General features: G+C 42.5%; 1 protein-coding gene across 11 annotated transcripts in view; it reads left to right on the top strand.

Annotated features, from left to right (window-relative positions):
- The first annotated feature begins 52 nt into the window (after positions 1–52).
- The window catches only part of MBD5 (methyl-CpG binding domain protein 5), a 130,447-nt gene continuing 105,150 nt past the window's right edge, over positions 53–25,349 (top strand). For all 11 annotated transcript variants that reach the window (XM_042878022.1, XM_042878020.1, XM_042878026.1 and 8 more), the window contains exon 1: positions 53–307. The gene's annotated coding sequence lies outside the window, so the exon portion shown is untranslated. The remainder of the gene's footprint in view (positions 308–25,349) is intronic.

Below are 25,349 nucleotides of genomic sequence, written 5' to 3'. Positions count from 1 at the left end.
CCCGACTTTCTTTCCCCCCCCCCCCCCCCCTTCCCCCCCCCCCTTTCCCCAACCCCCCCGGACCGGAGGAACCCGGGGCCGAGCGAGGCGCCGAGAACGACGGCGGAGAGTTTCTTCTCTCCTCCCTCCCTCCTCCTCCTCCTCCTCCCCGCGGCCGTCAGCGGAGGGAGAAAGGGCCCCGCCGGGAGCACGGAGCAGCCGGGCAGCCCCCACCCCCCGCGCTCCCCTCCTCCCCCTTTATTGCCCTTTGTGTGCGTTCGCCGCCTGCGCCGCTCCGGGGCCGGCCGGGAGCCGGGGGGCCGCTGAGGTGAGTGGCGGGGCCGCGAGCGGGGCGAGCGGGGAGCGGTTGTTTACCTCAGGGCCGGCCGACTGTCACCTCGCGGCGTCGCCGGGCCCGGAGAGCGGGGAGAGAAGCGAGGGGTTTGGCTGAGGACCCCGGGGGTGCGAAAGTTCGGGGGGTTTTGTGGGGAAGGGAGGGGAAGCGTCGGGGTTTCGTGGTGCGGAGCGGGGGGTTCGGCGGGCGGAGCGGGTTGTGGAGAGTCCTGGAGGGGAGCGGGGTGGGGGGGGGTTGGAGCTGCGTGAGGGTTTGGTGCCGGGTTTTGGCTCGGTCCAGCCGTAGGCCCCGGTCATACAAAGACTTGTTTGCCCGCTGAAGTTGGAGAGCCGGGCTCGCCTCCCCACGTCAGGAGGTGCCTCGGAGCTCCGGGGTTCGGGTGGTCAGTGGCTGCGTTCGGTTTGGAGTTGGCTGAGGTTGGGATCTGCCTGCCCGTGTAAGGCCGGGGCTCCGTCAGCAGCCACAGCCGTGGTGGTCAGCGGGGCTGCAGGCTCAACCGACAGCTTCCTGCTAATTAAAGGAAAGCTACGTGTCAAAACGCCTGGAATACATACGGTGTAAGGGGATAAGCTACTTGCTGAGCTGAGTCGGAGTAAACGTTGGCGCAAGGCTTCCAGAGGTTAAAAAGAATCCAAAAGTCAGAGTTGAGGTATTGATATGTAGCTGATGTAAGAGCCCCCTTTATAAGTGGGATGTTTGCTGCTGTCTGCTTCTTTCTGGAGCTTAATTACGCTCTTTGTAATCTTAAAAAGGCAGCCGGAGCGTGTGCTGAGCCATGAAGTAGGCCGTGAGGTTGTGTTTCATTGGGGCATGGCAGCCAAATGGAGGTCAGCGTCGGGCGTGTGTTGCCTCTGCCTCGTGCTGGAAGGGTACCCACAAGAAAGGGCTCGCCCGTGGGTGCTTTGGGATCTCCAGTTTCTAATTTGGAGTGGCGGTTTTTTGTGACTGAGCTGGAAAGAGTTTGAGATAGGAGTAATTAGATTGGGTGAAAAGAATGGAGGAAATGTACGTTTGGTCCGATAGCTTAAAGATGTCACGAAGAAGGCTTGAAGGTAACAGCCATAACTCTAGTTCTTCCTAATAGTTTGCCTTCAGTTTTCCGTTAGCTTGTGAAAATGAGATACTTTTGGTTTTAAACACATGAAAAACTTTGACAAAGTGATCATCATCGTTAGAGCTTGTGAGAATCATCTTCAGACCCAGCTGATACACGTATAAAAGCTCAGGTTCTTTAAATACATCATTCTTCTTTTAGTTAGCTTACTGCGTGCAAGGATTGGACAGCAGAAGACTGTCCAGGAATAGAGGACTCTAGGACCCTGCACATAGCAGGGGGGTTGAAACTAGACGACCATTGTGGTCCTTTTCAACCCAGACCATTCTATGATATTATGACTGTTTCCTTTTTCTTCATGACAGTGCTCTGTTTTTCAACCTGAGATACCACTGGTGTACTCTCATTTCTGTGTGGAAACCTAAAGATTATGCTCCCTGTGTTTGTGGAGCCGCAGATCTGCCTGCAACTTCCGTGGCCTACAGCTGATGAGATGTATTATTTATTATAAAGATTAACACTTTTATTTCTGTGTGTTTTAACGATGAAGATAGGCAGGACTTGATTTAATCTGGTTGCTCAGTAAAATGCCCTAACAGAATTCTGAAACTGGGTAGAAGAACCCATAGAGTTCTCTGATTGTAAACCTTAGAGATGGAATTGCTGGCAGAACTTCATTTCCGTAGGCCTCTGCAGCCATGTCTGTGCTGAATGGACAGCCGCTGCTTGGGGGGTTGGATAGGAACAGTCCTGAGGAAGCATTTGTGGGGCTGAGGCCCTGAACGAGTGTGCTTGTGTTGTGCCAGAGGTAATTCCTGTGTTTCCACAGCAGTGCCTCATACTGAGGGGTCTAAGGCTGTTTTGGGTTGTCTGGCCACTATCACAGCGACCTCTTAGAAACTGGAAGAACTGAATCTATTGGCTCATTTTACTGCAGGCTGCTAGTTATCAACAGCTATAACAGAGAAGCAGTGTAGCTTTTGGCTTTTTTAATCTCTTTATGCTGCTGTTATGAAAAGGTATTAACAAATATTTGTTGTTTCCAGGAGAACTGTGTGCATGTATTTCAATTATTCATCTTCTGAGCAAAAACATAGTGATTTCTTTATTTCACGTATTCCAGGTTAGTGACTGCCCAGGCTCGCTGTCTGAGAGGTTGCTTTGAATTAGCAGGAAACCTGTGGCACCAAGATGTAGGCTGTGCTAGTTGTAAGGGTTCTGCCTGGGCCAGGCTTGTACCTGTCCTTTAGCAGTAAGTTTTCCCTGGAAGTTTGTTGTCATGCTGCCCGTTGTAGTTGACTATGTTCATTTGTATTTAGTCTAGTTAAACAGATGTTTCAAGAGAACCTTCTTTACGATGGAGGACTTTCAGTAATTTAATTTTTCTCTGCTTGTAATCCCTTCATTCTTTGGATCTGGAGGGATCAGTCTTTCTGTCCCTTTTAAAAAGCACTGAAGATGTTGGTATAAGCAACACTCCTCTCAAAAACAGAATGCCTTGTTTTACATCAGGGTTTATTTGACTCAGTTTGTCAGTAGGTTATTTTTTCCCCTACTGTTACTCATGGCGATTGTTTGCACGTGGAAGGTCTGCACCTTGACTGCAGTCCATAACTATAGCATCCATTTCTGAGGCAGCACTGAGTCTCCAACATGGATGGATGCTCCTTCTGGAAGAGAGCATGCTATGTGGGTGGCCCCCATGCCTGTCTGCAGCCCTGCTGTTCCCTGCCTCTTCCCAGGCCTTAAGAGGTCCCATGGCCACAGCAAGAGGAGGATCTCAACTCTATCTAGGTGGTTCAGGGCACAAGTTTTGGAAGCGGCTAAGCTTCCTTTTCAGAAGTGCTGTTAAAACTTTTGGAAAGCGAGGAGCGGTTCTGCTGCTGTGTTTGGGTTTGTTTTGTTGGTTTGGGGCTTGGTTGGTTTGGTTTGGTTTAAGGACCCTATATTGCTTTCTCTTTTATCCCGGTGGAAGTGAATGGCAAAGTTACCATTGACCTCAGTAAGAGAAAGATACAGGTTGCATTTTTGAATGAACTTTTGTCCTTAAGGACTTTGTGGTTTCAAACACTCTCATAAACAGACTTTCACTGACTTTTCACTGTAGTTATTTCTGGAACTTTTCATTGTAATTATTTCTGGTGGCACGATGCTGCTCAGTCACTTTCAGGTAGGCCTGCAGAGGAACAGAAGCCTGGATTTGAAATAAAATTTTGGAACATCATTGGAGACATGTCAACTGTTGAAGCCTCCTGAAAGCTGTGGAACTACAGCTAAATCAAGTGGGACGCTTACAAAGAGCAGCAGTTCAGAAATTAAGCAGTGCTGACTCCTTTCTGCTCTCCAAACTCAGAGTTCTTTATCACTGTGGCTGCTATTCTTGATGAGTTGCCTAGATAGGGGTTCACACTTAACAGAATTATAAAATCAATTTAAAATTTGTCGAAACCATATCAAATACAAAATTATAGCTTGTCATTTATATGTGCATATATGTCCTACTTCATGGGTACATATGCATGTGTGTTTAGCTACATACACAAATGTCTGTGTGTACATGCAGGAATATATAAAAGAGATGCAAAAGTAGATGCATTAAAGCAGTGCTTAAAATGAAGCAATTGTGTGGCTCTACAGATTTGCCTTTGGAGTTGTACCTGTGAGTTGTTGTTCTGATCAGGCACACGGCAGCAGGAATCAGTCATTACCATGAGATGGCTATTCATTGACCTTTGTGAGACGACTTGATCAGCTCAGTTTGTCTGCGGCTTGACAGATGTTCCCATTGCAGAGTTGTCCCTTCCCTCCTGCCCTTCCCATGGGGAATGGCTGTGGAACAAACCATGGCTTTGAGTGCCTTGTTCTTCTCCAGATGTTGGAGCTGAGGGATGTTGTAGGAGTGATACAGAGAGCTGGTGGCACGTGAGGGTTGTTGGTCACTTTGCTGTTATCGTTGCATGTTCTTTCTGAAGCCCTCTGTTTCGAGGGATTGAAGTTTACTTTAAAAATGAAGATGTTTCAAGGACTGGAAATTTGTTGGGGTTTCTAATAACTGCCTTTATTAAAGTAAGAATAAAGAGTTTTGTTCATCCGTTAAATTTTTCAATGTGCTTTTTTCATGTCTCTTATTTTTCCTTTACAAGAGATATTTCATAGTAAAGCAAGCAGCGTTTTATCAATTATTTCCTGACAATGGCTGGTAGCTAGGACCTGTAGAAGCAATATGTTGATTGCATCTTTCCCATCTGTGGTGAAGGTGAAGTCCAGGATTTAAACGTGTGTGTTCTCTTCACTTGAGAATAGTCTACATTTTCAGTGACGTTAAATCCAAGTTTATTTTGGTACCTACAAAGGAAGAGTGGTCTCAAATGTAAATAGCATCTTAAATCTGAGGCCCTTGGTTTGCCCAGTCAGTAACATGGCCATGCTAAGGAATATCCTCGAGTCGGGGAACCAGAGCAGTTGTCAATTGTTTGCCCAACAAATCCTGTTGGATCAAATGGTGAAATTCTCAACGTTCAGATAACAAGAGGCTTGCAATAATGTTGCCTCGTACCCTGCTACCAAAGGGAGCAAATGCAGCCTAACGTAGGAGAAGAGCAGAAATCAGCCGAGGAAAAGGTAGACCTACATAATACAGATAGTTTGATTTTTCCATTTGGTCTGCCTGGCGTTTCAAAAACTTGACATTCAATTTCAGTTTACCAATTTTTGAAATTATATTTTCAAGCTCTGGTAGATCTTTGCTGATGCATTATTTAAGGTTGTCTCTTGAAGCCTACTAAGATCTTCATTTAATTGTGTAAAACGTTTCGGTATTCAGTCTTCAAGCTTTTACCCATATACCTAACCTATATTTTTGTACAGGTATATATCTATATCTATATATGTATATATACACACACACAGGCATATGCATGCAAATATATATTTACATATACGCATAAATTCACCTATACACTTCTATGTATGATTAGCCCACTAAAATTTGCTGTCTTGCAGTGGGACTCAGCTGGCACTAGTTTATATTTTAGTTGTGCACCCAAGCTACTTGTAAGCTGTGGGGGAGGGGGGCTGTTGTTTTCTTTCATGACTTTTAAGACTTTGGTGCAGTGAACACTGATGTATGTATTTACTTTTCTTGTATGTATGTGCTGTTGGCTTGAGGTAAATTTTATATGTGCAGAAGAGAACCATGTACATGTGTGTTTTTTTCTCTGGATCAGTATGCAATCTTTAGATGAGAAGAAGAATTTTGTTTAAAAATCTGGATTTTTACAGCAGAATTTCCTTTTTGCTGGGTTACAGGCCTTGTAAGCTCCATGAGGAAGAAGCTTGGCTAAGGCTGGTTGTTAGAAGGCTCAGGTGCAAGAGAGGGATGTGTTGGGACAAATGCGATACAAGCATTTTAGCTAGGTTGTTTTCCAGCATGGCTACTTGGAATGGGAAATGGTAACGTCTTCTGGTAGTGGAATGGTCAGTAGCATTTTTATAAATGCATTTTGAGGCATTAGAGCTTTTGAAAAATACTGTTCCATTTTGCAGCCACGTGTTTTGGGATGTTCTGCCTTCTCATTTTTTTTTCCAACGCTGATTTTTAAGGGTAGCCCCATTTGAAGACTTAAGTCCTTTTCCCTAGCAGACTCCCATTCATGCTATCTCAGGTAAGATTTGGTTTTGTAAAGATGCCGTTTCAAAATGTTTTTCCTCCTTTGCCATTTTGTCACACAGGAGTTGTTGCTGAAGGATTTCTTGGCCAGTTTAGAAGCTGTAATCTAGTTAAAAGGTTTGTTTATGCTTCCCATCGCTGCACTGCTGCTGGTATTGGAGCGCGGGCCGGAGCCAGGCAGCTCACTGTTTACAACATCCCAACTTCAATTAAAGCTGCAGCCTTTGCTTTGCTAAATAGCAGTGTGGTCATGGCAGCTGCAAATAATTGCCAGGAACGGTAGAAATAAGACCAGTAGCTTAAGATTACTCTTTTTCTTGGTGTATTCTTCTGAACATTCTTACTTGTTGTTCTTTGCACATTTGGAGCCTTGCATACATTTTCAGGTTCAGAAATGCTCTGCACTTTGAAAAAAAACCTATGCCTATTAAAGACTCAAGTCTATAGGTGGGACTGGACCTTTCCGAGGCAAAACAGTAATTGATTTCAGTGGAAGTTTGTCCTAAATAAGCTCGGTGGGATATGTTCCTCGCTGTTGAAGCAGGTATCAAAATGCTTGTGCCATAAGTGCAGCATTGGCTGCTGTCTGAATTCAAAGCCCCACTGTCTTTTCTCTGCTAAGATAATGTAAATGTTTCAGGCTGTGAAGTCTCACCTTCTCAGGATAGCATCATGGGCTGTATTTAATGGAAAGCAACTCAGGGGTCTGATTTCTGCTTTTTTGATTTGTGAACTAATAGCATAGATTTCACTTAATCCTTGGAACTTCGTGGTGGTGTTTGTGTTTAGGGATTATGTGTTTAAAAATACGTGAATTGTTGGAGCCTTTTAAAACCCGGATGGCTTTCCTTACAGCCTGCCTCAGTGGTGTTAGCAGTGTGTGTGTGTGTGTGTGTGTCTGTGAGCCATCTGAACCACAGCAGCCTGCCATATCTGGCCTGCAGGCTATTGGTTCCTCACCTCTGTTTTAAAATTAGTAAAATCATTTGCAGCGTGATTCATTTCTAAAAATTACTTGTCCATCTGTGCTGAGCGTACTATCTATAAAGTTGCAGTGCTCACTGTGGTGGTGTGGATGTTTTTTCCTGAAAGCTGGGTTTTTGCTCATAACATCTTTGGGGCTCTTGGAACTTGGCCAGAGCACGATGCTATTCTTTAATAATACCCCAAATTTATATATAATACCCCCCCCCCAAGTTTATTTTATCAGTTTAATTCTTCATTTATTGATATTTCGTGATTAAAGTGCTATACATTAAATAACTTCATCAGAGAAAGCATGAATGTTTTGTTTGCACTCATGTCAGGGCTCACAATGACGTGACAGCAATGTCATTGGGTGCAGTGTCAAGCCCTAAACATGAGGTTTTCATGAATTCTGACTTCATTGAAGGAACTGGGGGAATGAGTGTCTCTAGCCATATAATGGCCACCTGTGCTGGTTGTTTGGTGACTTCTTCATCAGCTGAGATGCAGATTCCAAGTGGATCATCTTACGTATTTAGCTTTCTTCCCATGCTGGTGGGTTTTGCTGGTCTTTTTCTCATGCTCCTTTTATTTACATATTTATTCTTCTTATCAACTTCACAGTTATTATTATTCATCACTGAATCAGTCCTGACCATCTTCTACACAATGCAGAAATCATTATCTGTGTAAGACTTCTGCTAAGAACCTACAGCCACACGGTGAAGCTGGACTTGAGGAACTGGACTGAAAAATAATCAGCGCATTAAAAATTACCTTTAAGGTTCTTTTTAAAAGAGTTAAAAAAAAAAAAAAAACCAAACTTGAAATTACTTTGTGCTGATGAATGTATTTTGGTGCATAGGACCTACGTAACTTTTCATCCTTGACAGTTATCAGCACAATAACTTACATCAGAAAATGAACGCATAAATTTTCTCCCCCATTTTTTTTCTTCTTACCTGAAAGCAATTAATCTGATTTCTCTGAATACTGATCTATGAGGTATGAAAAGAAGTTGTTGGGTTTTTTTTTTTGTTAATTTCTGCCTTTGACAGAGCAGGCTGAAACCCATTTATCCTGTGGTGCACTTGTTGGAAATTTAACAAATTTTAACAACACAGTGTGAAAGGTATTAATATTCAGCTTCTGCTAATTAATGCAAATAATTATGGTACTAGTAACTATATATCTAGAACACTTCTGAGCTTCTGTTATGGAAAAATGAAACAATATTTTTTAGTTACTGTTTTGGTAGAAGTAATCAAAATTCATATGTAGAATAACAAACTTTTTCATGTAATGGTAGTGACTAAAACGTTTCACTGCTAACTGCTGGTGAACCTTAAAGTGGAGGTATCTTAAAGCATCTCCAGTTATCACTGTCTTGGAAGAAGAGTTCTTTAATGTTTCTCAGGCTTCTGTTTAATGTTCTAATGTAAGGTCTGAAAAAAGGCCTGTTGGTGTGTGTGCTAGAGGTCTCCACAGGCAGGTGGTATTTTAGGATTAGGTTATACAAACGCGTACTTCCATCAAAAATTTGCAAATAATTACTACTTTTTAAATCTCTGCACTAATCCTGTCGAGTACAGTCCACAATTATGCTGTCCCCAAACTGCACAGACATTCCTGCTGCTTGCTTTGCTTGCACGCTGTGTTCTTCCTACATTGGACTCCGCAAGCGCTTACTGGCTGTTTGTTGGTATAAGACATGGAGTTGACACTCAACATGGCAGCATCAAGTTTGGAATGCCACAAGTAAGCACTGCCAAGTAGAAATATGTTGCTTTTTATGCAGACAACCAGCAGCAAAGCTGCCTTCAGCAGAGCAGCTGGCTTCTTTGAGCGGTGAGGTGCTGCACGTGGATGAGTCCTTGCTGTCCAAGTATGAAGCCCTGGCTTGTATTTTCACATGGCGTCAAGCAGAAGGTGCTGCTGAGACCCAGTCTTAAGAAAGAGTCACAAGACAGTATGGTCACAAAAGGAAAATAGAATAGGCATAAAAGTGCTATCAGGCTTATAAATAAATAAATGCATAATATTTGTAGTAGACTTGGAAGAGCTGATGGTTAGTACATCCAGCTCATCAGACAGATGTGGGCAACGAGCCCCACTGTTTTCAAATGGTAACTACTCTCAGTAGAAGTGCTCCAATATTGTGATTTTTGGCCCAGATGTTTAGGCTTCCACCAGGGCAGGAAGTCTCTAAGCAACCAAAGGCATGACTTGAGGTCGTTCTGCTTCAGTCCCACTGCGCAGCTGAGCATTCCACATCTGGGTGCTGGGGAAGCATTGGACAACTGTGCGCTTCCCCAGATGAGCAGCTTGCCCTCACAAAGCCCTACATGTTTAAGTTTTCATGAGGAAAAGCATCCCTTCATTGTTTTCTGAGCAGGGTGGCTGAAATGCTCAGCATACCTTCCCTGGCTCTCCGTTAGTTTGTTTACTTTGACTGCATTCGTTCTCATTCGTCTCCTATACAGACAGCTCTAATCCACTACTGTACATGCAAGTTGCTTTTGTTAGTTCTTTCTGAACCTCCCCATGTTTTTTTTCAACATCAGATGACCAAAAGTAAGCACAATATTCCTAGCAAGGGGAAGCCGCTGATTTATGTGGATTATTATAATCCAACATCACGCAAGCAAAATCAAAAAATAGTTTGACTACCTAATGATTCAGAAATGCAGAAGTGTTGCCAACAATTTTAGCATTTGTTAGCTTTGCACTTGAGCAAATGCATTCTGGTAGAGAATTTAACTTCTTATTTTTTAACTCTTGTCTTCAGAGTTTACAGACTGAATCTATTTCACAGAAACAGGAATGTCTTACAATTAACAGAAAGATGAAAGCTACTTTTAAAATTGCTTTCATCTGCCTTTTCAGGTTAATGTTTCTAGATGTACTCAGGGACAGTTTTCTGTCAGTTACAGGCAAAGGTTTCTTATTGAATAGGAGCTTTAAGAAGATGTACTGCATCTCCTGGTTGAGATAATAGTCTGAAGTACGGCTTGTGCCATAGGAAATAAGTTTGATGTTTCTTAGGGACGAAATAAGCATCTCCTAAATAACATCTGTTTCTGTGTGTTATGGGAGCTTTAGTATTTCACGGAAATGGGACTAAACTGAACATTTTTTGAGGAGCCTGAGCAGAAGAAGGAATCAGATGTGTTGATTCTGTAAGCTTTGAACAATCTGCGTTTAAGGAGTTATTTTCTGATCCCTTTGAATTCAGTGGCTGAGTGCTTTGTGTGCCTCTTCTGGACGATGTCTTTCTGTGCACTTGTCAATCCTACTGGAGCCTTGGTGTTACTGTAATATAGAATAATGGTAATAATGAGGGATTTTTTTCCTTCTGTGAAAATGATTTTGGACTTAATACAGTGGAATGGTTTAAAATAGTTTGGCAAAGAATAAGAAAAGAGAAGTGGTAATTTATGGTGAGCAGAAGAAGAGATTTCTAATGAGAGAAACTTGATTTCTAAATCTAATTTCCATTGGACAGCTTAAATTCCAATTGCTGATGTTCTGATCTTCTGTGTTAGCTGCTTAGTGTTTGTGTTGGCTGGAAGGGAATGTCTTTGAACTTAGGAGAACTTAATTTTTTCATCCTTTATTTTCCTGTTCAAGACTTAACAAGAAAAAAAAAAAAAGAAACAACTTTCCTAAAATACTTAAATTTGTTTTTCTCTAAACTACAACAGCTGCACAACTTCCTTATAAATAACTATTTTGATAGAATTCTGCCAAAAACACATGAAAAAGGGATTTGTTCAATCAGCTGAAATGAAACGATCTGCAGAGCGGCAGCGAGTTACGTGCCTTCCCCCTGGTTCAGCATCTGATGAATAGTATGCTAATAGATGGGTTCTAAGTTAGAAAACCAGACTTAAGGGAATTTTTAATTGAGATTTGATATAGCAGTATGCTGGTCGATTGACTGTTTGACTTGAGATAGTTGCAGGGCTGGGTGGATCCACCAAAGTGATAATGCCTGTTCTGCAGGAGAAGTAAATGCGCGCTCAGCAGCTGCATTAGCCTGCACTGAGCCTCTCGGTACATGTTTTTCTCACCACTGTGAAATGCAGAATTTTAGAATCAAGCTTAATTGTTCTGGATTAAAGCAAGGCAAATAAACTTCTGCGACATGGAGATTTTGAATATTCAAGAGTAGTGATCTCATTTTTGTTTATCAACAGGAGAGTGCTACATTGCTTTCACTTGTACCACCACTTTTTCTTTATTTTAAAGTAGAATGTTGTTTCTGCAGGAAAGTGACACTCATCTATTCTTTGATCTATTCTTTTTCTGATGTATTTTTGCGTTTTGCTTTTTTTTCATATTGCTGTGATTCAGTGCTACCATTCTAATACTGGTTTGTTGCTTAAGCTTTAATAATGTTTTCCGTAATAAAACTTTAGAATGATGTCTGGACGCAAAGCTGTGTTGCTGTATTGGAGATGATTGCCTTCCTAAATCTGAATAGCATATGTTTGCACAGATACATCTGTGGGGTTTTTTGTTTGTTTATTTGTTTTGGAGACTGCTTCACTTGACAGTATTATCCAGTGGGAGCTCTTTCCCACCCAGAGCTGGCCGTGACCTGCACATCTCTGTGAGGTGAGTTTATGTCCAGCTCAGGAGTGTGGCGCGTTTTCCTCTGTGAAACAGAAAGAAAAGTTTGTGACTTGGGCAAAAAAACACTTTCCTCATTTCTGTAATTTCTATAGAGACTTGTGTGTTTAGTTCTGAAAGTCTTTTTCATAAATATAGCTATAGAATACCTAAGGCTTTTCAGCTCATCTCTTTAAGGCTTCAAGGGCAGAGGATTTCTTTTTTTTTTTTTTTTTTTTTTTTTTGATTAAATTTTTGAGAAGGGAAGCTGTCAGAACTAACTTTATAATTTTTCCTTTGTTGAATTGACACTATAAAATTTTATGTTAGCCGTTTTGATAAAAGAAGGAAGAAAAGGATAGACTGCAAGTAGGGCGCAGAAGAAAGTTGTAGGTTATGAAATATTTTCAGGGAGGAAAGGCAGTAGTTTGGTGTGCTTGCGGAGTTTCCTGTGTCAGCATTTGAGAAGCCTGGAAGAGATTATCTTCAGCCAACAGTAGGTAACTGAGGACAGGATGTGGAGGGAGGCTGAACTACCAGCACAAAGGGAAGGCAGACATTCGCCTGTTTCAGAGCTGGGTTTGCTTTAGATGTCCTCTTGATCTTCTGTTCTTGAGCTGAGAGTTTGGAGCGCTCTGATTAAAAACTGAACGCTCATGTCTTGAAATAGGCATTCTAATAGGCTTTTAGCTATTTTCTTTTTCAGATTGAATTTGTTGTTACAGAGAAATGATAGCAACTTAACAGATAAATTGGAGCATTTAAACACTCGCTTGGTCTTGTGGGGCTGGTTTTCTACCCTGTGTTTCTTTCCACATCCATATATGTTTTATGGAGAGAATTTGCAGCTCTCTGGAATGCATGGCAGTACTCATAGAATTAGTTAGGGGTCAGCTGGCCAAGAGGGTTTCTGCAGTGATGCTTGCTTGCTTCTCCTCAGCAGGTGAGCTGCTCTCTGGGCACACGCATCGCTCCCTGCTGGTTTCAGCTCTGTGCCCTCCCAGACTTCTCTCTGCCAAAGCTGTCCATTTGTCATCAGCATTTAAGAAAAAAACAAACACACATCTATAGTCATCCTCCCAGCCTCATGGACTGGTAATGCTTCTGGAACGTGTGCTGGAGACAGTGGGGTGTGTTCATATTGAAGAGTGGAGCAGGTGGAGCCAGATACGCCGTGCTGAAGCCATCGAGTCTGAGATCAGTCATGCCAGTGCCAGTTGAGACTTGTGTTGGGCTTGCTTGTATCGTGAGCATAATCCTTTCTCAGATGCCATTCTCACAGAGCTATGATTTGTTGTTTTAGGTTCAGAGGATTGACTTGGCTAGGCACTTGACTTCTACTGGCCCTCTGTGATAACAAGGATCAGTGCAGCATATTATTGTGTTACTGAACACGCCTAAAGATTGACGGAACTGTGAACGTGTAAGGAGACCAACACCTTAACAGTGCTTTGACCCAGATGTCTATGTAGCTGCATCTTGCAGTTGTGCTTTGTTGTTGCTGAGTTTCTGAACTTGTGACTGCTGTAGCCAGTCTGCACATTGATATGCACTCTGTTAAAGAGCATGTTTCTCCTCCTTCAGTCCAGTTGCATGATCGTTTGCCATCACCTTTTCTAAGCTCTGCTACAGCAGATCCAGTGAGCTTCTTTGCTTATGCCTCTTTCTTGGCAGGGCCAAACTCTGGTTCTGCCTCTGTTGGATGAGCAGAGCCTGCTTGGCGCTGAGCTCCTGTTTCAGCTGGCTACAGCCTGACTCACTGAGGGTTCAGGACCTCTTCCCACCTTCTGACTCGTTGAAGGTGCTTTCTGCCCTCAGAGGGAAGTTGTTACATCGGGCCCAAGAAGTGGGATGCATGCAGCAGCTGCCGTAGTATCTGCAGCTGCCTTCTGATGCAAGGTAGATACAAAGAGGTGAAATGCATAAATATGAATACGTGAGATACTTGAGAGCTTCTGTAAGGCTAGTTGATCATACGTGGAACTTCTCTGATGGTGAACCAGGTCTCATTTCACTTGCTAGATGAATGACAAGTGCTACAGCAGCCTAAAACCAGGTGGACGTTACCCAAACTGCAAGAATTTGGGGATTGGGCTTTCTTTATCAGGAACTTTTTTCTGCAGTCATGGAGATGATGCTTTCAGTACCTCACATATACTGTGTAGCTAGTGGCAAATGAAGAACATAGCGCGTGCATCTGAAGTGATAACTGGCTTTGGAGAGGATAGCCTTCACTGATTTAATTGCGTGCATTCATGGAGGCTCAGTAGTGAAGATTGCTGACTGGTAGTGCAGGTCTTTACTAGCCATATTGACTCTCTTCCAGTAATAAATGTAACAAGTTTTGCGTTGGTAAAGTGTACAATTTCACATAGGTGGGGAGCTCTGCTGTTCATTTATTTAGGCAGTGAAGGGCTTATACTTTGTGAGCAGCATGATTTTTCAGAGAAATATTCCGTTGTTGTTACCCACTTGGCACTTAAATATAGTGACCTTGGAGTCCCTCGTATGGCCATGTTTAAGTCACAGAATTAGCAGCTCTAGGATGAGGAGCATTCTGTGCCTCAAGACAAAACCACAGCCATTTGAATGGCCACATTAAGACGGTGTGAGCAGCGATGGTGGTGTGCTCTGCACAGCAGACATGCAATTGTAGTCTGCAATGGGTGCAGCTGTGTGCAGGCACTTTTCAATCAGTCCAAGCATGGTCCAAGTGAGCCAGTGTGTTGTTGTCTTTGCTTTGCATGAAGCTGTAGGTACAGAAAATCCATTGCCATGATGAGAAGGAGAATGTGCTTTTCTCTTGTTGGTTTATTTTTAGAGGTATTATAGGGTCTGGTATTGCAGACCCGTCAGTAACAATGCTAAAAGTTCGGATACCATTTTCTGATTCTTCTTTCAAATCTTTAAAATGCGTTTTTAAAAAAGATTAAAAACGAAATCTTTAAATTAACTGAAAGTACATGGAAAAAAACTCAATTTTTTGCCCACTGGTAAGTTCACAGTTAGGACAAAATAGTAAAACAAAACCACATGCCAAGTTGTGCCCTTGGAGAAGTTCTCCAAGGAGTTTGCAATAGTTTGCACTGACACTTTCATATCCGTATTCCACAGCGTTTCTAGCACAGATAGAGAGCCCAGATCAATGGTGTAATTTACCAGTGTAGACCTAAATTTCTATTTTAAGCAAATAAAATCTTAAATTTTTGCTTAGGAGTTGAGGGGCGTCTTGTGAAGGAGCGTTGTGGCCTCTGACCTCAGGTAGCTATAGAGCCAGAATAAATACTGATGGAAGAGCATACCGAATTTGTAAAATATCATTCTGAGCAGAACAAAAGGATTCTTTCTATCTCCTGCCTGAAAAATACTCTTGATTCTTCCCCACCCCCAACAGAAGGAATAAATGAACAAAGAATTCAACTGAACTGAGACAACAACAGAAGCAGAAAAGGTAAAAAGCCCAAACCAATGAAGAGAGCGGAAAAGGAGGGTCATAAATGATTTGTTGCGTGATACCTAGGTTGTTAATGCTGTTAATGATTGAACTGTTTATTGGGGATTACAAAGGGTTAGCAAACTGCTCTGCTCAGGAATGTCACCGGCTGACAGCATGAGTGCAGCCAGGCTAGCGGGATGCCAGGCTGGGGATGGCTACAGGAGGGCCTGAGGACAGCTGCTTTGGGGCTCTGAGCTTAATTCAGTGACAGGACGATTTGGACTCGGACACTCTTCTGATGCTAGTAACTATATGGAACTATTATGTTACAGGTGTGATAGAGTTACAAGGAGCGTGGAACTTTACAGAAATATGCAGTAATACTTGCTAGACCTGTACGTCTAGTTTGGGGGTTGGGGATTTTTGGTTTGTTTTTAGTTTTCGAAGAGTTTTTAATAAATACAAACTTCTTCAAATCATCTGATAGTTACATGTTTACGTTGTTTCCCTTTGCTTTAGTCTGCCTCAGTTGTTACAGTGATCAGTAGAACAGTGTTACTAGCATGCAGCTGAAGCTACCCAGTTGCTTACATAAAGCTCCCTCATAAATGCAATGTTATTAGTTAAAAACTGGAAGTCACTTCTCCTATTTTAGCCCATCGTAATGAAGGTTTCAGTTACCTCTTACTGGGTTGCAGCTCTAGCTGCTTCTCTCTTGGTTTTTATTCATGCTTACTGATGCAGGATCCTGGGTTGTGTCCCTAAAGGTGGTGACCTTAAAGAGGACTTGCAGGAGTGTGGTTGCTTGTTCTATTTTGCTCTTCCTCCTCACAATCCAATTGCTTCTGTTCATAAAGCTGTCGTGCAGAATCTGATCGTGAATTTTAGATTTAGACATCAAGGAGGAAACTTACAAGGTTCCTTCCTGTAATAGAGATGGGAACTGGAAGAATATCCATGCTTGTCATTTCCTCACAGAAGAGACTCTTCAGTTTCTAACCACGTTCCTGCTGTTGCACAGCCGTATGATCAGCCTATACCTGTTTATTTTAAATAAAAAGATGTACATTACTGATGATCCTCCTTTCCATCCATTTAACAGCTCTTGGGCGTGATATTTCTGAATGGTAGGTCCCACAGTAGGCTAGTGAGTTTTGCTGGTTGATGTCATGGCTTCAAGTTGGTTCAGGCTGGGTGTTAGGAGAAGTGTTTTCTCCACAAGAGCAGTCAGGCAGTGGCACAGCTGCCCATGGAGTGTGGGGTCACTGTCCTTGGGGCTGTCACAGAGCCGTGGGGATGTGGCACCAAAGGACGTGTGAACGGGCATGGTGGGGTGGGTAGGGTTGGACTTGGTGATCCTAGAGGCCTTCTCCAACCTTAATGGTGCTATGCAAATTATTCAGATGGTAAAAACTTGTAGAAAGGAGTGTGTGTGTTTTCAGCATTAGCAATCCTGGGGAGTAACAGGCAGGTAAAAAACAAACATTGAAACATGCTGAGCACTGTGAAAAAGCATTAATCTAAACCATGTCTTTCCAGATGATTTTATTTTACTTACTGATAATTGTTAGTCTGGGGCGAATCATGTCTGAGTAACATTGCTGGTATATTCTACATGGGAATTCAACTAAACGCAAAGTTATCACAATTTACCTTAATTAGCAAAATTCATCAGCTGCCAGTCAAACTACTCTAAGCTCCAGCTTTGGATGCAAGTTAGTGCTTACTGGGCAAACGTGAGTATGGTAGCTCAAGTGTGGTAGCTGTGAGCTGCCAACTGCTGCAGTAACTTGAGCTGCTGGGAAGGTGAGGGAGTGCTTGCAGGGAAGCTCCCAACGCTTGGAAGCTGTTCCTTCAAACTGTTCCTCCTTCTTCTGGGGCTGTTTTGCTTCCTCATAGTGTAACATACAGTAGAGTAAATATGGAAGTGTAAAAATGCAGTGCCAATTGTATGTGAATGAAAAACGTCACCTGTTCCTGTTTGTGTTTTTTATTCCTCAAGAAGTTGATGTAAAGCATTGCATTAAACCTTACTGTACAGTAGCAGAGACCAACATACTGCTTTGTAAATTCGGGGTAATTTGTGAACAGTATTTGGGGAAAATAACACTGTCTCTCCCTACCTCCCAAAAAATCTCCTTCCAAAACTCTTGAATTTTTGCAAATCTTTCTGGATATTGTGAAGAAAGGGAACTGATATGGCTGAATTGTGTCTCTTTAGTATTTCCTCGTATTGTTTAGGACCATTTCGTTGTACATTTGCGTTGTCCTGCAAAAGTCATAGTATCTGCACCAGTAAATAATTGGTGCTTTTTCTGTACTGTCCTTCTTTATAACCCAGCAGTAAGTTCTGAACGGGAACCTACTTGGTAAACTTGGGTTCAGAAGATGCTGACGAGCAGCTGTGTTAGGAGCCGTGTCCTCTGTGAAGCAGCCTTAGACTGTTCACCAGCTTGTAAGGGAAGTGGCCTCCAAACTGTTGTTGGGGCCTCTCAACCCAGATAGCTCCTCATTGTGTCTCCTTGGAGCTGCCCTGTGCCCCCAGATGTCCACAGCCTTCTATTCAGAAAGAAGCCCAAACTCTTGCCCTGCCTCCCTGCTCAGCAGAGCCCAAGGAAGATGCCCTGAGCTGCCCTCTGAACCTGAGATAAAGTGTGATGTTAGCATGTATCCATGGCAAGAGAACTTACTGGGCACCCAAATACCTCCTGAGCTCTGGAGACCAACTTGGGGAGTCTGATGGCTCAGCTGTGCAGGAGAAGATTGATAGTATCACATTTTCTGTTTTATGGGCGTATATTTACAGACCATTGGTAAGACAGCTCTGCCTATTCTTGTACAGTGCAGGGAGGTTTTCTGGCATTAAAGTAGGTTGGAATTTAGAATTTTTCTATCTAAAAGGAAACCCTTTAACAGCAAAAGGAATGATAAAATTTTGTAAATGTGTTCTGATTGAAGGAAAAGATGGCTGGCTATCCCTTCACAGATTAAAACATTGCTACTGTTCCTTCAAGCTGACGAGGAACAAAGAAGTCATGTAGAAATTAAAGGCAATAGAAAGTTGCTCTTGCCTGGCTTAGTAAAAGCAAGAGGAGAGCAGGTGCCCTATTTGAGGTTAGAGCTTGAATTGTAATACTGAGGAAGAAGGCTGGAAATTCTGCAACCCACAGTAGTATTTTTGTTCAGGATTTGTATTGGTGTTGCTCTTCTTAAGAGTCTTTGCAGACTTGCGTTCGACGTTCACCTGCCTGTGGGAAGGCTTTGGCGTTGCTAGTGGAGGATTGGGTGGTTCTTCTGACCCACGGTGGATGTACGTGGGCAATGAGGAAGGCTTAATTTGCTTTCTCAGGGTTGCCTGAGGTACATTTAGGTATATTTACATCCTGGCAAGAGTTTTTAGTTGCCGTTGGTGTGCTCAGTATTGCATAACGCAGAATTAGGAAATTGTCAAAAAGACCCAAAAATTTGGGAAAGGAAGGAGATATTACAAGTGTGTTTGGAAGAGGTGACTGTAAACCCAAGGAAGTTTTAAGCTGTTTCCTTTCTGAAACAGAAAGTGCGGCTGCTGCTTTGTAACTTTTTACTTTGCTTTGGCCTGAAACAAGCCTAAGTAAGTTTCTCTTGTCACTGTAAGGAATAAGGATTCGTGTATTTCACTGTTCAGTAGTTTGTTTTCCTTTTTCAGACATAACACTCATTCACCTTTTGTGTTTCATGAAATATCTTGGTGTAGCAGCACATAAACCTTTTGTTTGTTTGTTTGGAGAAGTAAATTGGAGGAGCTTTGTCTTAACCAACGTATTTCTTGGGAACAGTGCTCAACCTTCTGCCAGCTCAGGCTCCTAACCTGGGTCTGTTTGAGGCTTCTGAGCTGAGCAGAACACCAGGAACACGTCACGCTGACAGCTTCTTGGCTATAGGCTTTAGTCTTGCAGTGAGGTGCTTTTAATTCTCCTTACATAAACTTTTGGGTATTCTTCCTTCCCTGTTGTTTCTCTCAGTGACTTGAATTTTCTGGCCCAGGAGCTTTAACGCTGTCCTAATACTTTTAAGAAAAGGACTTTAGCATCTTGGCATCCTTTTATGTTTATAAGTAGAAAATGATTAGTAGGAGATAGCAATTACGTGTTTCTTGCATGGGATCATTGTTGGGGATGGGAGGAAAAAAAAGAAAATAAAAAATCTGCCGGTTACTTGCTGCTGTTGTGTGTGCTTGCCTGGCTCACGGGGAGTGCAGTCAGCTCAGAGGAGCAGAGCTCTGACACGAGTTTGTCCCAGGCAGAGGAGCTCCTGTGTTCAGCTGAGCATCGCCACGGCTTTTAGGAAGCATAGCTGTCCTTGTTAAATGTGCCAGAAGCCCACCTCGACTTTGTGAGACCTTTAGTTTGTTAACGTTCGTCTGGTTATTGAGAGAATCCTGAGCAATTCAGCCGTGGGCCTCCAAGGTGTGACTGCAGCATACTGAGGCGTGCTCCAGCCAGATTGGGTAGGAAAAGATGCAAACGTGCAGCAGAACAGGCTTTGACATGCTCCAGCCACTCACAGGCTCTTCTGCTGTTGTACCCAAGCTAGTGAGATTAAAACTAGGTCATGTCTGTCTGTCTGCAGTTACACCCTGTGCTAGGAGTGAGGCATACCTTGGGCTTGAATTCCTCTCCCTCTTCTCTCTCCCCACCCCAAAGATGGAAGAGTGAATGTGAATCCAGGCTTAGGTCAGAGGATATTGCTTTTTGCTGCTTGGTCTGATAGCACTGGGAATCTACTGCTGGGATTCTTCCTGGTTTTAGCAAGTGGCAGGAGCAGCAATCTCCTGGTTTTAGGAAACTGAAAAATCAGAGTGAATGAATGCCTGTATTCATAAAATATTTAGTCATGGGAGTTCAGTTGTGCCGTTCTTGCAGCACAGATAAATTCATAGGAGAGGTTGAGCAGTCCTGTTGTAGATGGTCAGGGTCATTCTGTCTCTGCACGAACTCCTCTGCAGGCATTGGGTGCGAGTCACAAGCCCAAGGATGCATTGGGTTGTTCTATATGTACGGTCCATGTAATTTTAGGCTACAGTGACGATGTCCTAAAAACACAGGCACATATATTTCTAGGCAAAAATAGCCCTATTTTATTGGTGTTGATTCATGTTCACGGTGGCAAATGTCCAGGCATCCTTCTTTCTGCTGACTTCCTTTCCCATCCTCCAGCGTGCATGTTTCTTTAAGGAAAAGAAAACAAACTTTCACTTCCAGATTCAAATGCATCTCTATTGCTACAAACCTCAGAGTATTCAAATAGGAAGGGAAGACCTTCAGGTAGAAATCATAACCTGGGACCTAGCTCTGTCCTTTTTGGAGCATTCGTTTCTTATTTGTCTCTTCTGCTTAAAAGATACAAATACATACATATATATTTGTGCTAAAGCTACTCACAGAGGAAAAGTGTGAGCAGAGAAGGTGCTTTGTACCTGTGGAGCTGCTTGGTGTCACATTCATGGAACTGTAAGTTATGTTTTCAGCAGATAGGAATTCTGAAAATGTATGGCTCTGGCAGGAATGCACGGCTCACGTTGTTCGTAGTCATTCAGTGCATCACAATCCAAACCCGGTTTTAGAAAACGCGCTTCAGATGTGTCGTCGTTGATATTTGTGTGCTGTCTGTATATTCAGGGGCTGTTTTAATGATTTGCAATAATATGGCTGAGGCTGTATGCATTATATAACAATGATGGTGTTGTTTTGTTGGTTTTGTTGTTGTTGTGTGGGGCTTTGTGGGGTTTTTTTTCCTTCGACTGTTTCATTTGTTTCTCAACATCAGCTATAGGTGTTACAGAGATGGGGTTATTTTATATTTCTGTAGGAAAAACGTTGCTTTGAGAGGGGTTTCTGGTGTGCTCTGCGGGAAGCAAGGAGAGCGGTTGATAGAAATGCAATAAATAAATAAATAACTGTAGAAAAATGTATGCGAGTACAATACTGCAGGAAACATGAGACAGCAGAAAAACAGCCTTCCTTGCAGAATCGTTTGATCGAATGCGCTTCCTCCCTGACAAGGAAAATTCAGATTAAGAACTGTGACAGTTGTCAGCCTTTAAATGGGATCAATTTTATAAGCCCAATTGCAATTTATTTTCTTCGAGGATCATAATTCCAGATAAATATTACTAAAGGGCAATTCTAAGCTGAAGAGACAAAGGCAATTAAACTCTACGTTAATTTGTTTACCAGTGTCACGTGGAATAAAATGACTGTAAGTTTCCATAAATTGTCTGGCTGTGCCAGTGGAGAAATAACTTTATAGAGTATTGGAATGAGGCCATCTGAATTCTTTTCTATAGACCTGTGTTTAATTAACGTTACGTGACTGATGTTTTATATGACAAAATCCATAGCAAGCAGTGCTGATGTTAAAGTTCGCATTGGCCGAATCATATTGGGTTGCTGGGGCTGTCTTTGACTTACAAAAAGGCCAAAATGGGGATGGGAAGTGAGGGCAAGTGGGAGGAGCTGTTTGAGGAGAAGCTCAAGAGAAGTATTTGCTTACTCCTTGTTTTCAAACAGTGGAATTTCTCATGAGCTTAAGCCCTATCCAAGAAGGAGAAAATATTAGCTTTAAAGGATCAATTCTGAACTCTTCTGGTTGCAAAGATAACCTTTAAAATGTGAGCAAATGCAGTGTAGTGTTAGCAGGGATAGTGGAGGTACAGCCTTGTTCCCCGTGCTTCAGAGTTCACTGAATGGAAAAGCAAGCAGCAGAAAAAAAAATCATAGCAGTCCTTGTTGCTTTTGTTTAGTTGTTTTTTCCTTCTCCAGGACCCTATTGACAATAGGAAATAAAGGAAATTAAGACAAATGTCTCTCATCCATCCTGTTTGGAGAACATTTGAATAGGAATACAGATCCTCAGCGGCTAATGCGTATAGTTTTCCAGACTGCTGGTGTTTTTGAGATGAATACAGTATTGGTTTTTATTGTTGGCCATAAAATCTTGTAAGTATTTCTGATACTTAACTCATTAGATCTCTTATGTTCTCCGTCTGGCTGAAAGGAGAAAAAGCTTCCATGCTTTTTGTCATTTCTGATGAGCTTCTGCTTGCTACCTGGAAGAATACAGATGAAGGTCTGCTCCTCCTGGTGAGAGCTGATAGCCAGGCATGCTCACATTGATTTCTGATTTTGTTTTAAAACATGTGCAAGTTAACAACAGTGGTTAAAGTTGGCTTTACGGATTTCCTTCCAGTTCCATCCTGATAAACTCTAGTTGTTGTCCTTTGATACAATTATTTTACTTTATTATATGCTCAGAGTTCCTAATTTGTTGTTTTTTCAATCTTCCGTGGATTTTTTTTAAGTGATTTTAAAACTAAATCTGTTGGTGGATCCTCATAGTAATTTATGGAAAAACTCTGTAAGTTGACAAATGGAAACTGAGCCAGATTAAGTAGCTTGCTGGAGTCAGTGTCAGGATTAGAACTCTGTTCCTGGTGTGGTCTCTGAATTCTGCACTGAACTTTAGTCTCATGAGAGATTTTACAAGGTGAGGGGATCTGCTTGCAAGAATTTGGGCACGTGGCTTGGGGAGGCATTACCAACTCCATCAGATCTCATTTGGCAGTAGGATGCTCACCAGGAGGAGGAAGGAGACAGGAGGGAGATTAAATTAGTAGGACTTCTGAAATGGGTCTAGGAGGTAGCAGGACGATGCCTGTGTTGTCCTGTGGGCTTATCGTATGTTCAGTCAGGAAAGAAATGGGGAGTTTAGCATGTGAAACTGCTTTGTCAGAGCTGAATGGACAAACATGGGGTTGGCGTGATAAAGGTGAGGGTTAATCTTTGCTGCTGTTCCTCGAGTAGAACCACTGAACTGGACCCAGCACTGTTTTTAAGGAAGACATTAGGCAAGTATATGGACTGCAGTTGTGCACATCCCCGTATTTACAAGAGAGGAATAGCAAAAAAATAATTTTTCATTCTTCTTAACAGAAGGCTATTTTTTTTTTTTTTTTTTTTTTTGCTGCTCTTTCTCCCCTTAGTACTATGAATGTGGAAAGGCAATTTGTGTGGAATGTTGCTGTTGGGCTTTTTTGTTGCTGATGTTGTTGGTTTCTAGTTAGGACCTAAGTCTAAGGAAGAGAAAGTAGATTGAATTTTGCACAATTATCACTGTGCTGTCTGAATAATATCAAGTACAAGTGTAGTTTGAAGGAAGTCTCAGGATAGGATTATTTAGCATCTCTGGAAGATACTGCGTTGATATAAGTATTTCTTGGTGGTTAAGGCAAAGACAGAGGAGCTCTTTTTTTTTTTTTTTTTACTTAAACATATTTAAAGATTGCTCTTCATTGAAAAATAGTTTTACTTGGTTTAAAAAGAAGATAAATCTAAAGTCAATGGTATCAAAATACAGATTGGTCAATCTAGATTGTCCAGAGTAACATGCATGCTGCTTCTCACCATCAGTAGGTAGGAATTGGTAACGTTCTGAATGGGCCTAGAGTTTGTCATAAGGGTGAATGGCCATCAGCTGAAGCCTGTTAACCTCCATGTTTGTTGGCCTGCTTTGTGAGTAGTACTGATCACTGTCTTCTGGTAAACAATAAACCACGTCCCTTCTTCAGAAGGCAACAGAGATCTTTCTGCCCTTTCCTTGAGTCTTTGGAGTCCTGTTTTACAAACATCTTGTTTTTCTTTACGCTATTGGGGTTTCCTCCTCTGTATGGATGTATATTATGTGTGAGAATAACATTGTATTATGTTGTGAACACTCACTGTGATGGAATCGTTAAGTTTGGAGCAAACAGAGACCCTCACTCAACGGGTCCCTGTCTCATTCCCATGACTTTCCCATTGATACCGAGTCCTGCAGCTGCTCTTTGGAGAGGCACACAAGTTCATTTTCCCCTTGGTTCTTTCTGAAGGCCCATGCTGTATCATGTGCAGCGACACAAGAGTCTGGCAGGTCACAAAAAGCATTTTCTGGTTGTGCTTTTTAGTGGAGTTTGGGGAGGTAACATCCCAGATGCTGGTCCAACAACATTCTGAACATATTTCTCCATGTTGCTGTAGCCCACAGACTGGACCGGGTCTTCCAGAAGGGATGGAAGAGCTTTTCTCTTTTTTTTTTTTTCCTTCCCATTCCTCTTTTCTTTGAGCTTTCAACGTGTCATTAGCAGACATCAGGGATCTGTGACCACTTTCTCGTGCCCTTGTGGCTAATTGCAAAAAGGAGCTGTGTTTGGAGCAGGCTGGCTAAACCAAATTAGTGTGGGAAAAGGCTGTCTGGTTCTTCCAGCCGTGTGGGGATGCCAGGGGAGCATATGGTTGGTGGTGAAAGGTCTGGGGCTCAAATGGCTGAGCGGTGTTCCCAGTGCTGCTGTATTGATCAGCCCTTCTGTGCCCATGCTGGAAGAAGGGGCAGCCCTGCAGCACTCGGATTGGGACACAGGATTTATTTGCGTTGGTGGAGGTCTCAGGGTTACGGCCACTGGGATGCAGGAGGAAGCTGAAAATAAGTATTGGTGGCGAGGCTCCTGGCGGTATGATTTCAAAGATCTTTCATGAAATTTCAGCCATGTAAATGATGTCTGACTCACGCTGACAGTGTTCAAAGTCAGCTTTTAAATGCACTTCTCCAAGTTCTCAGTGCTTCATACACTCTGCTGAGGAGAACGCACAAAGTAATGAACAGATTAGCAGGCTCTGGGTGTTCTTGGCAGTTGTGTAACTCCCCTATACATTTGCATTCCTTCATTTTGTTTTGATTCTCAGTGGCCTTTTCGTGTTATCTTTACTTTTCCCATTTATAATGAGGGGAAAATTGACTGCTATCAAAGAGGAAATGTGCCAAAAAGGGGAGAGGCTTGTCACTTCTGAACTCAGCGAGTGATTTTCTGTCAGGTTCTGAATGTATAGCAGAGGTTTGTCATAGCACATACCGAAATGTCACGGTAAAAATTCCCAGTTTGATTATGTAATTAGAGAAGGCCCAACTTGTTTGTGTATTTTTAATTATGGAAAGCTAAGGTTCAGTTATATGTAATGGAGGGAAGAAGCCCAGGTTTATCCTTCAGACACGACGCTGTGGGTAATTCTGCAAATACTCAGTTGCACAAATTTTAACACGCAGCAGCCCCTGCCTCATATTTAATGTGGCAAAGGCAATGTGCTAGAAGAGCTGGAGAAGGAAGGAGATATTTCACTGCTGATAGCAAAGGAAGCAGAGTTTGCTTCCCATCTATAGAGCCTTGTTGTGTACCCCCCGTCCCCGGAGCTGTGTGCCTGCAGCCTGT

The sequence above is a fragment of the Lagopus leucura genome, unplaced genomic scaffold (genome assembly GCF_019238085.1).
Source record: "Lagopus leucura isolate 7727_CA_CO unplaced genomic scaffold, USGS_WTPT01 Super-Scaffold_100019, whole genome shotgun sequence".
Lineage (NCBI taxonomy): Eukaryota > Metazoa > Chordata > Aves > Galliformes > Phasianidae > Lagopus > Lagopus leucura.
This window is presented reverse-complemented; position numbering and strand designations above follow the sequence as displayed.